Source organism: Sorex araneus, chromosome 5 (genome assembly GCF_027595985.1).
Source record: "Sorex araneus isolate mSorAra2 chromosome 5, mSorAra2.pri, whole genome shotgun sequence".
Taxonomy (NCBI): domain Eukaryota; kingdom Metazoa; phylum Chordata; class Mammalia; order Eulipotyphla; family Soricidae; genus Sorex; species Sorex araneus.
In genome coordinates this window covers 112,749,997-112,766,372 of record NC_073306.1, presented here as the reverse complement: position 1 = coordinate 112,766,372, position 16,376 = coordinate 112,749,997, and the positions used below count along the sequence as shown (strand labels likewise).

Here is a 16,376-nt window from a genome sequence, read left to right as displayed (position 1 = left end):
AATTCCAACTCCCGAAGGATGTGTCTGTCTTGCTTGAAGGTACTTAGTGATTCCTGCCTCTCTCCTTAAAGGAACTCCTACCCCAGCCTGCCCACTCTGCTCTGTTCATACAAATTCAGACTCAGGTTACTAGAAATAGGTCACCTGAGATCTCAGAGAAGCGGGAGGAGTGTGACACCCTTCCTCTCGTGGAGAACTGATGAGATGCCGCCTCCACTCAGGGGTGCGTGGGACAGTGCCTACAAAGCAAGGGCACCACACACAGAAGAAGCAGGCCGAGCAACAGTGCCCTTTAGCACGATACTGGCTTCAGGTGTGCCCCCGGGAAAGCCGACTAGGATACAGACTACATTACGTCCAGCACAAAGGCCAGGCTTTTGTCACAATTCACACCACTCTCCCCCCTGGAAGTTTTCATGGTAAGTGAGCAGAATGCCACCAAGGGGGTGTATGTATGTGGGACTCTTGCTGTTGTAGCAACCCTGCTAAAGAAAGCTTGTGCATGGAACCTGGACAGCCACAGCAGCCAGCAACACACCTACAGATCCCAGTGGCCCCGTGAGGGCTGATGAGATAGGGGTAAGGTGACCCTGGCTGAACAGCTTTACTAGGCCTGGGACAACACACACCACAAGAGCACTAAGAGCCAGAGCGGTAGAACAAGGTAGAAACTGCTCCTCTTGCATGCTTGCAGACCCCAGCCGACCTCTAGGACCCCATCCCCCAAGCACTGCCAGGAGTGATCCCCGAGCACAGAGCCTGAAGGAAGCCCTGAGCACCAGCAGGTGTGACTCCAAACGTACCAGAGCAACAATCACCAAAGTAAAGAGAGCTGAGGCTCTAGACAAAATGCCAGAACACTGGACTCTTGGAAAACAAATATTAAAAGCTCTCCAAGTTGAGATGTGGATCAAAGATGCCCTGGATTCGCGGTGTGAAAGCATGTGTGTACACATGTGTGCATGCAGATAGTTCCCCTGGCACTGGAGGGTTCAAAAGTCATTTGTGGTGCCATGGGAACCCAATTAGCCACTGTCTCTCACAAACAGCACACCAGTAGGTGGTGGAAACCATTGCCGTGACCGTTGAATTCAGGCTGACAGCTACCGAGCAGCCCTGAATAAAATAAACACCACAAGACAGCGCTGCGTGGAAAACACCTGACTTTACAGCACAGCCTGACCCGGGGCTACAGCAGAGACGAGCCAGTGTGAGGGTTTCCACTTTCCCAGGGTGTCCCAGAGTCGCTTCCTCACCATGGGAGGCTTCACTGGGAAGACAAATGCTGCGTGTGCCGCCAGGAAGCCAGGAAGGGCCGGCCTTCGCCAGTTCCAGAGCGTGCTGCACCTGTCTTCACAGGGGCCTCTGCTGTACAGTCCTGGCCGGGGCCCTTCGTGCCCCACTTACACTCTTTAGCACGAGGGTCACAGCTGCCACACATCTGTCTCCTCACTTCGAAGGTCTTCGATTCTGAACCCAAAGACTCTCAAAGGCCCAAACCAGCATTTCCCAAAGTGGGGGGTTCCATGTCCGGGGGCTGGCAGCAGCCTCAGTGGCCGGGGCCGCCTCGTGTGTGTTTGTGGCTGCCAGGAGCGGGCACAGAGCGCTTTCTGAAAAGGGGGTGTTCAGCCCTGTGAGCTGGGGAGCCCGAGACCTTAACAGGCCTCCCAGGGTCAGCTCAGAACAATGGGCACAGGCAGTGGCTGGGAGCGCGAGTCCGGACACGCCCCTGCACCCCACCACACTCAACGCTCTTTGCCAGGACGCCTGGAACAGCCACTGTACTGGCCTGTGTCTGGGTGTAGTAAGTCCAGAGATTAAAAAATAGATATAGTAGATACCCATTAAACACGTGTTGAAGAGATGGATGACATTTCTAGGGCCAATCTCTGAGACTAGCAGAATATCCACAAGGCAGCTTCGCACTTACTCACAGTAATGTTTATGGTAATGGTTTAGAGTGAAGAGCTCACTGCTCCTTGGTCTTCTCCTATTTTCACTTCTTTCTCTTGATCCTCCGTGAATCCACTTTCTGAGTTCACACCTCCTGGTCCCATTTACTGTGCTAAGCCTGGATCGCAAGATGGCCAACCTGGTTGCACAGGCCAAAGAACCCCAGGCAGACCCCTCAGGTCCGCAGCAGCCTCCTTCCATCTGTGACTGTGCACAGGGCCTGTGGTTTGGCCAACTGAAACCACAGCTCCTTTCCACAGAAGCTCCTCCCAAGCTTGACCCCTCCGTGCTCGACTTGCACAATTGATTTTCCGAACCTAAGTGGAGGTCACTTCATCAATCCCCCATTAGCTCCCGTCCTTCTGGCTTAGAGGGCAGGAGAGACCCTTCACATCTGTTATCTATCACCACTGTCCTCTTTCCTAGATTTGTCTTACCTAGAAACCCAAGAACACGTCTCTGATGCTCTGTTTAGTTAATGGTGCCAGAGACTGAACCCAGGGCGAGACGAGCTACTAGCCCGGCCCTTGTCTGCTTCTGCCTTCTTTCGGGGCACTGATAAAATGGTGAGATGGTGAAGAACCTTGTGCCAAGGACAGAATCAGAAAGCAGCCTCCCCTCCCCTGCTGTCCCTTTGCCTTCCCCTGGTCCGGTCTGTCAGCAACCTTTTCCACCAGCTCCCCTGACACCAGCCGAGCATGTGTCTGTCACTGTGACCTAGCACCCGCTTCCCCACTGGACCCCACTTCTTCATATCCTTCTCTGCAACTCTTTCTGCACACAGGCACCAGAGTGATCCACAAGTAAAGCAGGAGTCTGGCCATCCCACCCTCTTGCTGACGTCCCCCAGCAACTCCCCGCTGCTCTTGGGACAAAACAAAATTCCCCGAGGAGCCTGGAGGTCTGGAGTGTGAAGCCTGATGGCCGTGCCCTCTGGCCCGTCCCACCAAAACCTTCTCTGAGCTTCACCGCTCTGGCCAGCTGAATGCTTCCTCAAATTCTCTTTCCCGAGCCTTTGTGATGCTGGCTTCCACTCCACTCGGGTCAGCTCAACGGTCACTTTCTCAGAGAGGTTCTTCTCTCAGAAAGTAGCTGTTTCTGCCTACCTCTGGCGACTTGACTACTCGGCTTCATTTTCTTTTATATACACTTATCAGTATCAGTAGGGGGAATTTTCCTTATTCACCTGTTATTGTAGGTATCCCTAGAGCAGCATATAAATTTGGTAAAAAACAAAACAAAACAAAAGGCTTAGGTCTTGCTCAATATCTAAAATGTACTAGGTGCTCAGTTATTATTTGTTGAGTGAATTGATACTAGTGAGAACTATGGAATCAGGGAAATCAAACACATTTCCTGTGATTTCATATCTATTAATAAAAATGGTTCCTGGTTCCATTCTTATACCATTATTACCAGCTTTGTTATCAATATTTTATGATGCCATCAAAAAGTCAAATAGGATTACTGGAATTGCATTAGGTCAGACAAGAGCAGGTAGCAAAATGCATTATGTGGGAAGACAGTCATGCTACTTTAAAACCCTGCATTAACAGAGACCCCAGTGATGTCAGTGCAGAATTAACATCACACAAGAGCTCTGTGGTTACAAGATTAGACTGTTTTCATATCAAGAGAGCAATTTATGAGGGCTGGTGCTCAATCAGGTCAAGTTCATGCAAATGTCTCTAATTCCTGCATTGAAACATCATTCCCCCTCCCCCCAGTATAACATAAGGGGGAAAAATCAATCTGATTCATAATCTGAATTGCACTGGCTTAGATGCCCGTTTAGAGTGGGCACTCCTACAGCTGACCTACTGGCCTCAACATAAAGCCAGAGTGAGAGGGGCTGGCAGGGCCCATCAAAAGCCTTGCAGCTCACCAACCTACTGCCACTGAATGACCTTCTGGAAGACTATTCTGGCTACTAGTCGGTTTGCTGGGATCTGGTCCAAGTGAGAAAGAGGGGACATTTCTCTGACTGTGAGAGCAGAGCCCTCTGCTGATTTTCCTTTCTGCTCACCAAAAAGGCATGTACAAAAATCTCCAGATTTGACCCTGTAAATTATCACTGTAACACTGTCATCCCATTGCTCATCGATTTGCTCGAGAGGCACGAGTAACATCTCCATTGTGAGACTTCTTACTGTTTTTTGGCATATCGAATACGCCATGGGGAGCTAGCCAGGCTCTGCCATGCAGGCAGGATACTGTTGGTAGCTTGCCGGGCTCTCCGAGAGGCACAGAGGAATCAAACCCGGGTTGGCGGCGTGTAAGGCAAACACCCTACCCGCTGTGCTAAAACAGTAACGCTTAGTCTAATCACACCTCAGCGGAAAGAGATTTCTGAGAGCAGGAAGAGGCGGGGCAGGGGGGGAATAGGAAAGGAGGGAAAAGTGAAGGCCACTCGTACCTCACTTCTCAAAGTGCAGGGAACAGGCAGAGAAAATGTATCAGGCAGAAGAGTGACTCTGCTGCCTCAGACCTCAACAGGCAGGGCTCTCCCTCCCGGCTCCCGGCACCCCCCCGGGGGATAAACACTCGCCTACTGCATAGAGCGGCCTGTGGGCACTGACCTGAAGAGTCCTCCCCGGAAGGGCATTTTCAGTCCGAGTCTAGAAACATCCACAGATGCTTTATTCTTTTAAAAACTGAATCTTTTTGTGATATGATATAATTCACACACAATTAAACCCATCCCTTGAAAGTGTACAACTCCACTGTTTTTTAGTATGTTCATGGGATAATATGGCTGTCACTACAAAAAATTATAAGTATTTTCACCTCTTCTACCTTTCAGCAGTGATTTCTCATTCTCCCCCAATAGTCCCACTATTCTAAATTTTTGTGTTTCTGGTTTTGGACAGTGTGTCTACAAGGATCATGCAATATATGATCCTTTCTAGATGGCTTTTTTCACTAGAAGAATATTCTCAAAGTTCATCTATGCTATAGCAGGCATCAGTATTTTATTCCTCTTTACCGGCAAATAATGTTCCACATGTATTCTCCAATTTTTGTTTATCCCTTCACTGACTGATAGTCACTTCAGCTTTGGACTATTCGAACTATTATAAGTACTCTCATATAAATTTTCATGTGGACATATATTTTCACGTCTCCTGAAAGTACAATTTCTGGGGTCTAGACGGATTTATTTATTTTTTATTTTTTAAAAATTTATTTATTTTTAATTAGTGAATCACCGTGAGGATACAATTACAGATTTATACATTTTTGTGCTCCTGTTTCCCTCATACAAAGTTCGAGAACCCATCCCTTCACCAGTGGCCATTTGCCACCACCAGTAGACCCAGCATCCCTCCTACCCTCCCCAATCCCATCTCCCCCCACCCCACCCTGCCACTGTGGCAGGGTATTCCGTTCTGTTCTCTCTCTCTAATTAGGTGCTGTGGTTAGCAATAAAGGTGTTGAGTGGCCACTGTGTTCAGTCTCTAGTCCACATTCAGCCCGCATCACCCTTCTCCCGAGTGGCCTCCGACTGCATTATACTTGGGGATCCCTTTTCTGAGTTGCCCTCTCCCCAGAATGTGAGGCCAGCCTCCAAGCCATGGAGTCAACCTCCTGGTACTTATTTCTACTATTCTTGGGTGTTAGTCTCCTACTCTGTTATTCTATAATCCACAGATGAGGGCAATCTTTCTATGTCTCTCTCTTTCTGACTCATTTCACTTAGCATGATATTTTCCGTGCCGATCCACTTATATGCAAAATTCATGATCTCCTTTTTTCTAACAGCTGCATAGTATTCCACTGTATAGATGTACCAAAGTTTCTTCAACCAGCCATCTGTTCTAGGGCACTCAGGTTTTTTCCAGATTCTGGCTATTGTAAACAGTGCTGCGATGAACATATAAGTGTAGATGTCATTTCGACTATACTTTTTTGCTTCTCTGGGATATATTCCCAGGAGTGGTATTGCTGGGTCAAATGGGAGCTCAATATCTAATTTTTTGAGAATCGTCCATATTGATTTCCAAAAGGGCTGAACCAGTCGGTATTCCCACCAGCAGTGTAGAAGGGTCCCTTTCTCCCCACATCCTCTCCAACAGTGGTTGCTTTTGTTCTTTTGAATGTGTGCTAGTCTCTGTGGTGTGAGGTGGTATCTCATGGTTGTTTTGATCTGCATCTCCCTGATGATTAGTGATGTAGAGCACTTTTTCATGTGCCTTTTGGCCATTCGTTTCTCTTCCTTGGGAAAGTTTCTGTTCATTTCTTCGTCCCATTTTCTGATGGGGTTGGATGTTTTCTTCTTGTAGAGTTCAACCAGTGCTTTATATACCATTGATATCAATGCCTTATCTGATGGGTATTGTGTAAATATCCTTTCCCATTCTGTAGATAGTCTTTGTATTCTGATCACTGTATCTTTTGCGGTGCAGAAGCTTTTTAGTTTAATGTAGTCCCATTTGTTGATCTCTGTTTCCACTTGGTTGGCCAGTTGCATGTCATCTTTGAAGATACCTTTATCTTCAATATCGTGGAGGTTTTTGCCAACCTTGTCTTCAATGTACCTTATGGTTTGTGGTCTGATGTTGAAGTCTTTAATCCATTTTGATCTGACTTTTGTGCATGGTGTCAGGTCGAGGTTTAAGCCCATTTTTTTGCATGTAGTTGTCCAGTTGTGCTAGCACCATTTGTTAAAGAGGCTTTCCTTGCTCCACTTCACATCTCTTGCTCCTTTATCAAAGATTAGATGATAATACATTTGGGGTTGTGTGTAGGGATATTCCACCCTGTTCCATTGGTCTGCGGCTTGGCCTTTGTTCCAGTACCATGCTGTTTTAATTGTTACTGCTTTGTAATAAAGTTTGAGGTTGGGGAGGGTGATGCCCATCGTCTTTTTCCCAAGAATTGTTTTAGCTATCCGTGGGCGTTTGTTATTCCATATGAAATTTAGGATTGCTTGATAGACGGATTTATTTTTAAATGATTATATTATCTGGAAGTTCATTAAGTTCCAACTGTGACTTGAAAGAAAAGAGGTTATCTTTCCTTAAAACAGATGATCTATCGGCCAAATCATAAACACTAGCATGAAGTAATCTAACACATGGTAAGAATACAGAGGTGGAAGCATTAGATGTGGGAACATCCCCATTCTGGGGTCACCCACATTTCACTTGGAATGTGCAGATTCTTTATTTTACTTTATGGGGTACCCTTGGCTTTCTATCCTCTGGAGAAGCCCACATTTTCTCTTGAGTGTCTTTTTCTTTCTTCTTTTATCTGAGAGGGCCACACTCAGAGGTGCTCAGGGATCACTTCTGGTGGGGGTTGGGGTGCCACATATAGACCTAACCTGGGCTAGCTGCATATACTGCAAGCACCCTACCTGCAGTACTATCTCTGGCCCCAGCATTATCTTTTTATTTCCCTCCCTTTCCCTTTCTTTCTGCTCCTTCCTCTCTACCTCTCTCCTCATATTCTCTATATGAAACTATTTTTCTTTAACACACACACAAAATAAAATGAGATTCTGTCCCTCCCTTCTCACTAAAGAAGAGGTGTACGTGTTCTCTTGAACCTGGGAAGTGGTTTTAAGGGTTCAAGCAGAGCTTAATCATCACCACCCTGCCCGCCTCCCACCGAGCTTGCAAGCCCAGTTTCAGGACAAATCAAGGAAGAACAAACAGAAGGTCTTTCAAAACAGAGGATTCTAAAGGTTCCATATTTAGTGCAGGGTGGTCAAGACAAGTGATGCCCTTGAAGCAGAATTTAAAGGATTACCCAGAATTCATCAGCAAGTGGGTAAGAGGTGGCGACGGGCAGCAGACCAGGAATCTAAGTAGTGGCATTAGGACACAGATATTTCACAAAGAAAGCACAGACCTGTACAGAGAAAAAGAAGTGCCTACCGAGAGCAGAGGGCGGACAGGGAAGCAAGGAGATGATGTGCTTGAGACTTGGGGCAAGACCCTAAATGCCTGCCTGTTAGAAGGAGACATTTGGATTACAGACAAGTGATGTTTACGAACAGTATCTCCAGAGGCAGAGTAGGACAGATGGAGGAGGAGGGAGAGGCTGAGGGAAAACCAGCTGAGAGTCAACAAAAGGAGAGAAACAAACAGAACTGACTAGACAATGGACAGGAATGAGTTGACTATGATTAGATTCAACTAGATTGGGGGAAACAAATGGATGTGAATTCAGAAAAGGAAGTGAGCTCCTTGGGCGAGTATGGGAAGGAGGAGTGAGGGGGAGATGACTGAGAGGCCTGTGTGTAGCCCAACGGGCTTCTTGTTGGGAGACACCCTATGGGCTGGGACCAGAAGTGAGTCAGAGCCGCCCCCTCAGACGGCTGCCATCCTCTGGTGAGGGAGGCCCCTCTGGCTGGGGTATGATGGGGTACCCTGGGGAACCCCCACCAGAGTGCCTTAACCCTAAACGAACCACTGATATCTTTTCCTTCACCTTTTCTCTCCACACAGGAGTGGCCAGGGACAGATCTAGCTCCTGATACCCATGTCTAGCAGGTTCAGAACTTCTTTGCCATCTGACTAAGTTCTTTCTGTGAAATCTGACTTTCTGTTGATTCGAGGCTGCGGAGAGTCTTGCTTTCCAAAGGCACCCCCGCATCATACCTGGCTGTGTTCTGGGCCTCATCCTGGCTCTGTGCTCAGTGACCAATCTTGGTGGGTTTCAGGGGTCTTGGGTGTTGGGGTGCTGGGGACTGAAACAAGGTGGGCTGCAGGCAAGGCAAGCACTTCACTCCCGGTACTACTTATAGGCCCCTCAAAGGTTTCTTCGACTGGGTGTAGAAAATTACTTCCAAGAGTACAGTGAATTCTGTCTCTTACCCAAGAAATGGGGCAGAGTGTAAATGCAGGGCAGTGTATCTCTCATGCGGAAGCAGCTCAAACACATACCGAAAGAGGGGCCACTGGAAATCTCCAGTGATGGATGACATATAAGGCCATTCGATCAACATATCAGGACACGCTTTCAGAGCCACAAGTAGTGGTCTGAACTAGAGCTAACTATGACCACAATCTTGTCTGCCCATACTGAGGAAAATGCTAGAATGAGCAGTGAGGGAACTGAGCTCCAAATCTGAGTCCTCCAAGAGGAAGGGGAATAGAAATGAAAGAACAGCCAGAAAAGTTTTTATTACATTCCCCAAGAAACCTGAGCTAGTCTTAAGGAGAAGAGATAAAAGATAGGAGACTATAGCGTAGCATAAAACCCTTCCCAGAAGGTACCTGTCATCGGACTTTTAAACTGCAGCTGATTTAATAAGGCCTTTTAAAATGAGTCTCTGGACCTGGGATGAGTATCATCACATAAAGAGACCAGGCTTGCCCCCAAAGCTCAGCTGAATCCCTCCCACCCTGCAAGCACTGACCAGTAGATGTTACTGCACCCTGGGAAGCCCCCATCCAGGGTCCACTGTTGAGGAGCTGGGCCAATTGCAGTGTTAAGTCACTTTTCTCTGAATCTGTAGGAACGCTCAAGTATTTCTGTTTCATTTTATTTTTGAGTTTTTGGTGCCTGGGAACCCCCACATATGTGAGCCACTGGCCCCGGCCTAGAGGGTTCAAGTGTTTTATCTTAAGGAGAAAAAAAAAGAATTTGACTTGGATAACTTTAGATCTAGTTTTCTATTCTTTCTAGTAGTAATCCTCAATAAATTCACTCTAAGTCTATAAATCTGTGTGGCAGCGCCATTTAAAAAAATATGCCTAAAATATAACCACTCATTCATTAATAAATCCATTCATTCATTTGTTCAAAAATTCATTCTCAGCTCTTAGCACAGGCCAGGTTCAATGCTGACTTTGGGTGACACCGAAAGAACAGAGAGAGGCCTGAAGGTCTGCACAAACCCACATAAACCAAAGAGGGTCCCCTTGACACACATATTTCATTTCTGTACACAATCTTACTTTATTTTATTTTATTTTTGTACACAATCTCTGGCTTCTCAATACCGTTCAGGGGGTATTCAGGACGAGCACCCTCCACACCAGCCTCCTCCTGTGGCACCCAGCATGGACGGCGGCACAAAGCGAGCGCCCGATCAAAGCACCCCGCAGACTGCTGACGCCCAGCCTGTTAATGGGCCTCCATGCGGCCGCGGGAGCCTTTCAATTCTTCCCTTCTGGCAGGGAGAGTTTAACGTGAAGCAGTAGCCCTGCCACTGCATGACAGAGGAGCACACTCCTGCGAGCCCATGACCTTTGTATTCATTTAAACAACTCAACCTTTCTCAACCAGAACAGGCACGCACCTCCACTTGTGAACTTGAATCCGGCTGCCACATTTGCATGCATAATGTACTGAAAACCTTCTTTATAATGTTTACTTCTATGTTTCTTCCAAATGAAATCACTGAAGGGCAAATTTGATTTTCAAATCAGTTTTAAAACATCTGCCTTCTAAAAAAGTAAGAGCAAAGAGATAAGGCTTTTAGATTACAGGCAAGGACTAATTATTATTTTAGCTGACATCATTGTCCATGCTAAAAATACAAATGTAAAGACATCTTAAATGCACAGCCACCATCTAATGGGTGCTGATATTTCATTACAAAACGGCTTCCAGTCTTGAGGCAGTTCCAGTGATTCAGAAGGAAAAGGCTGCCTTGCTGACCCACTGATGATGGGCATTCCTCTGACTGGCTTCGGCGCCTTTGTTATTGAACATGACTTTCTTTCAAATATACACTCATTTATGGATGCTGGAGATCTCATCCATAGGAATTTCAGATATTTAAGAAATTTCACTTTAATATTCATTTATTCATTCACTTGCTTCCAGGTTGGGGTTGCAGGCTTGAGATGGAGAGAGGTCGCTGCCAAGGTTGACTCCACCTCACACGTCACAGATGAAAGCTCACCTCTATATTTCATGCACGCATGTCAGTGTCCAGCCTTCTGGCATGTTAAGTGGCATGAAGGGAGATTTAGAGGTAAATTCATTCTATTTCTTGCTTCATTATGCTTTGTTGTTGTTTTGGGGCCATAGCTGGCAATGCGCAGGGGTTACTCCTGGCTCTGCACTCAGGAATTATTCTTGGCCGTGCTCAGGGAACCATATGGGATGCCGGGGATTGAAACTGGGTCAGCTGCATGCATGGAAAAGGTCCTACATTCTGTACTACAGCTCTGGCCCTTGTTGTGCCATGCTGTTTATTGGTACCATAGTGATGTATACTATTTTTTTTTTATTAAGGCACTGTGATTTACAAAGTTATTTCATTGTTGAGTTTCAGACATACAATGCCTCAACACCAGTTCCACTACCAGTGTCAACTTCCCTCACCAGTGTCCCCGGCCTGCCTCCTTGACAGGCACGTTATTTTTTTTGTGTGTGTGTTCGTTTTGGGGTAACACCCAGAGGTGCTCAGGACTTACTCCTGGCTCTGCACTCAGGGGTTACTGTATGTGGTGCCAAGGACCGAACCTGAGTTGCTTGAGTTGACAGGGCAAGCAGGCACCTTCCCAAGTTTGGTTGCTGCAGGCTGTACCTCCTGCTTTCAGTCTAGTCGGTCCTGTGGCTCAGAGACGTCGGGGAACTGCAGCTCTAGAGCGACAGTGAATCCAAGGCCCACCACACCTCCTACCCGCTGCTTCTCATCTGCCTCTTTTTAATACTAGCCCCCCACCCCCACAACACCAATTTCTTTCCTCCCCTGTCTTTCTGTGCTGTAATCTAGGTACAGGTAACCTAGGTATCCTCTCTTTGATACCTTGCATTCCCTCATCCTGCCAGTCTGCAGACCACAGATAAATCAAGTCACTTGGTGTCTGTCCTTCTAACTTATTTCCCTTAAACTGATTTCTCCAGTTTCATCCAAGTTATAGCAAATTATATAATTTAATCACACACTGCAGCCACACCGTCTCCCACTGTGTACATATAATACACCTCCATTACCACTCACCCGTGCCTAGGTCAATCCCTTACGCTAGCTGTTGTGCGAAGTATAGTTGTGAACAATGCGGTGTGCACGTCCTTTTGAATGAATGTGTCCCGGGGTTAGGTACCAAGGAGCGGAACTGCTGGGTTAGATGGCAGCTCTGCTCTTACTTCTCTGAGAACCTTCCACACTATTTTCCACAAGGGCTGAATGTCACAACATTCGCACCAGCAGTACATGAGAATTCTCTCTTTTCCCCTTCCTCTGCCAACATAGACTACTCCAAGGTGGGTTTTATTTTTTTAAATGAGAGCACCATGATTACAATATGGTTAGTGTTAAGGTTTCATTCATAATTACGTCAACACCACACCCTCCACCAGCATGGCCCCCTCTTAGCCTAACCACCTGTACCCCAAACAAGGAGGCTCAGTTCTGTAGACCAGTTCTCAGGCTCTGCTGCCCTTGGACATTTGTTATCCCCTTACCATGATTCCTTATGTCCCCCATGTGAGGGATGTATCCGTCCCTCTCCTTCTGACTAACTTTATTCAGATCTACCCACAAAGCAGCAGGCTGCATGAGACTATGCCTTTTCTCAGAACTGAGGTTATTAGATTGAGTGTATAGCTTTCCTCCTCCTCCAGCTTTTTTTGCAGGGGTGGGTGGTACCATACTCCTGGTTGTGCCCAGGCTACCACCTGGCTCTGCACTCAGAGATCACTCCTGCAGGGCTCAGGGGACAATGTGGGTGCTGGGGATAGAACTGGGGTCAGCTGCTTGCAAGGCAAGTGTCCTATCTGCTATACTATTGCTCTGACCCATCAATTCTTAGTTTTTTTCAAAAATGTCCTCATTGAAAAAAAGACCAGGGGCTGGAGCGATAGCACAGCGGGTAGGGCGTTTGCCTTGCACGCGGCCGACCCGGGTTCTAATCCCAGCATCCCATATGGTCCCCTGAGCACCGCCAGGAGCAATTCCTGAGTGAAGAGCCAGGAATAACCCCTGTGCATCGCCAGGTGTGACCCAAAAACCAAAAAAAAAAAAAAAAAAAAAGAAAAAAAGACCAGCAGAGGGTGAGGGTTCCTTCTCCTTCACCGCCAGCACTAATTGTTTTTGTTTTTTTTTTTGACCATGGCTGAGATCCAGGCCCCAGGATCTTTATCCATGGACTTAATCCATGCTTTACTTCACCTAAGTGTAGCTTGGGTGGTGTTTCTGTACACTTTTCTTTCTGGTGGTGGGCTACTGACAAGTACTTCAAGAACATAGATGCTAACATAGTCTGAGATGGAAATATTTCACACGGAACACAAAGGCTTCCAGCAGAGATTTCCCCCTTTCATTCCTGCACTTGACTGTACCCACCAGTTTGCAGCAGCCTGGGGGGCAGGGCTCTACGCCCTCCCGGTCACGCATCTTTAGACAGCTGAGATGCGAGGTAAACTGTAACCCACGGGACCCCACTCTTCACACTCTGGACACTTAGAGCAGCCACAAACTGCAAGTAACTGCCCAATGCCAGGGGCTCCTGAGTGTTCCAGTCAGGCGGGTTTGTGGCTGAAGGAGCACTGGCCTCACAGGGGACTCTGCACAGCCATGGGCGAGTGAGAGGAACCCATCTGCAGACACGGACTCTACTGCAGCTCAGGTGGAGAATGGAAGGAGGGAGATGGGCTGGAGGCCTAGAGTGAGGTCTAGGGGGAAGACAGAGGCTGCCACTCTCTGATTTTTTCACAACAAACCCTCGGGAGACACATCAGAGAGAGAGGCCTTGGCAGAGGGACCATCTCATGCCTCCAAGAGAACAAGGTGATGCCCAGTCTTCCCAGGTAGACTGGTCTGGGCTGAGAACTCTGGAGCCTTCTGAGAACGGGGGTGGACAGATTCCCCTTCCTGCCAGAAGGTACAGCAGTCCATGTCTACATGCAATCGCCCCAACATAGAAATGGCCCAGCTTCACGACTAAGCCCCACTAAACTGCCTCAGATCTACAGCTCCTGTGCTGTGCGGCTGCACATATGGCAGCGTGGCAGCCCCAAACTTCTCAGTACTGGGGCTGGAGTGATAGCACAGTGATGAGGGCGTTTGCCTTGCATGCGGCCAACCTGAGTTTGATTCCCACCATCCCATATGGTTATCTGAGCACTGCCAGGGGTAATTCCTGAGAGCAGAGCCAGGAGTAACCCCTGAGCTTTGCTGGGTCTGACCCAAAAAGAAAAAAAAATCTTCATAGTACTGTCAGCTATGATCAAGTACAATCACAGCGAATCTGATAAGAAAGTTGCATAGAAGTCCGCCAAGCTCAATGAGCCCACACAATAGCACAGCAGGCTCAGCAAGCATCGACCAGCACAGCAGAGCCTCAGACAGTGGTTTTAGTAATATCACTGTGAGATATAATAATTATCACACATTGAGTAATATTTATCTAAGATTTAATAATTCCATTTGCCTTTGAGCTGTAACAAACAACATGAAGTAAACCTGTTCCTGCTTGCAAGAGTGGTGAGTGGGAAACTGGGAACACTGGTGAAGGAAGGCCACATTTGTGGGATTGGTGTTAGAACATTCAGCACCTGAAACACAGTTGTATTATGAACAACTTGGTAAATCATGGTGTTATAATAATTCTTTAAATTAAAAAAAGGAAAGAAGAGTGCTCTACCATTGAGTGGGGGAGAGCCTCTGAACTCTGAGCTGGTGAGGAGGGGGTGCTGGTCTCACTGGGAACCTCATTTGGCTCCCAACACCCCTAGCTGCAGTGCAACAACTGCACCCCCATATGTTAAGAGTGAAGATAAAGAGGTCTGTGACAAAGATGAATTTGATATTCTTATCTGAGAGGCAAATGGGCCCAGACCTATGGAGCATATCAAATGAAAGAAGACGCATGACATTGGCAGCCAAGTAAAGGAACAGCCCTAGAGCAAAGATACCCTGAACCTACATTTCCACTGTTACTAAAATATCTGCTTTCACAGCATTCCTCTGACCCTTAAATCTTGCTTTTTTTTTTTTTTGCCATGGATCTTCTGGCAGTCTGGTAATGCCTGAAAAACCTTTCCTTAGGTATTTTTCAAATACTGAAAACAAAACACATAGGGAAACAAATGATTCTGAAATCCAGGGGCTGACCACAGACTTCCTTGGGCAAAAGGCGACTGGAAGACCTTTCCCCTGAGGTCCAGAAGGGCACCTTCATCCCTGGGTGGGACTGTGCTGCCCTGAGAGCTCTACATTGCTCAAGGAAACAGAAGTTAGAGGTTCTTGTAAAAGAAAAGCTGTGTCTCCTTTATGAGAGGGTCACACACACACTCACACACACACACACACACACACACACAGAGTAACAAGGCCAGAGAGACCACAGAGGCTGCATATGGCTGACCTGGGTTCCACACAGGGAACCCCACTATGATCTACTGAGCAACCCCAGCCCTGAGGACCATCCAGTGTGGCCCCCAAACCTACCCCTTCACTGGGTGACAATGACAATGGCTGTTCTACTGCTTGTTCACATCCCTTTTCCTCAGGTGCTTTTCCTTTCACTCTCCCCTCCAGTCAGATGGAGGCCAAGAACTGGCAATGCTGCAGAATGTCATGCACCAGCTTGGGTGTACAGTCTAGCGTTTTCCACAGCTATTCCCTGCCTCCTTCCTGACTTACTTTCCAATTGGAGTCAAATTAACTTGACCAAGACATTTTTGAAGGAAGACATGAGTTTTTAAAAGGTCATTTCCAACCACTTGAAGTCCAGAACCCAGCATGCTGACAGAAGCCCAACAATCACATCCAAACCAAAGGCTGGGCAACTGCCTGTCTCCGAACGAAAGATCCTCGTTTTGATCACGACTGTCAGAGCAGCCTCTGTGCAGTGGGAGGCCTCCATGTAAAATTCTTCAGTACAAGGATCCTAAAAATTATAAATTCTAATTTCCTCATATGGATCTAAAAAGAAAATCCCAACGAGAGGAAGCTGGGCTAGAAACCAAACCCCAGTAAACAACTGAACAACAACGCAGGCGCCAGTGACACCAGGACTCCAGAGACTCGGCGGAAAATGGGCTGATCTACGGGGTATTTGATTAGAAATCTGCTTCCACCTGGGTCAGTGCATTTCCTGTGTGGAGTTATTCACGTCCAAATGCAGAGGAGCCTTTTCAGGCGAGGGCCGATGGGACAAAGAAAACAAAAGCTTCTCAAATCCCAGAGCTTCAGGGATGGCAGTCTGGACTCAGGCGTGGAAACAAAGGGCTGTGAGGACAGATGAGCCAAAGGGACAGAAGCATCCTCTGGGAGACACCGAGTCTGTGGGAGGCCTGGGCCCTGCAGCACGCACTCCCCCAGCCCTCATGGACTGGCGGCTCTGTACGAGTCTAGACTCTCTCTAGTTCCAGCAATCTGTCTCTGTAAACTTCACACTGGTCCGTCTGGGATCTGGACACATTTTGGAGCAGATGGGCAGAGCCAGTAATCTCTGGATTTGTTGTGCTTTTTGGGTGCTACTTGGAAATGGTCAGCTGACAGCGGAGGC

At 47.3% G+C, this 16,376-nt stretch overlaps 1 protein-coding gene across 2 annotated transcripts in view; it reads right to left on the bottom strand.

Annotated features, from left to right (window-relative positions):
* The window catches only part of BTBD9 (BTB domain containing 9), a 477,618-nt gene that overhangs the window by 50,935 nt on the left and 410,307 nt on the right, over window positions 1-16,376 (bottom strand). The window lies entirely within an intron of this gene.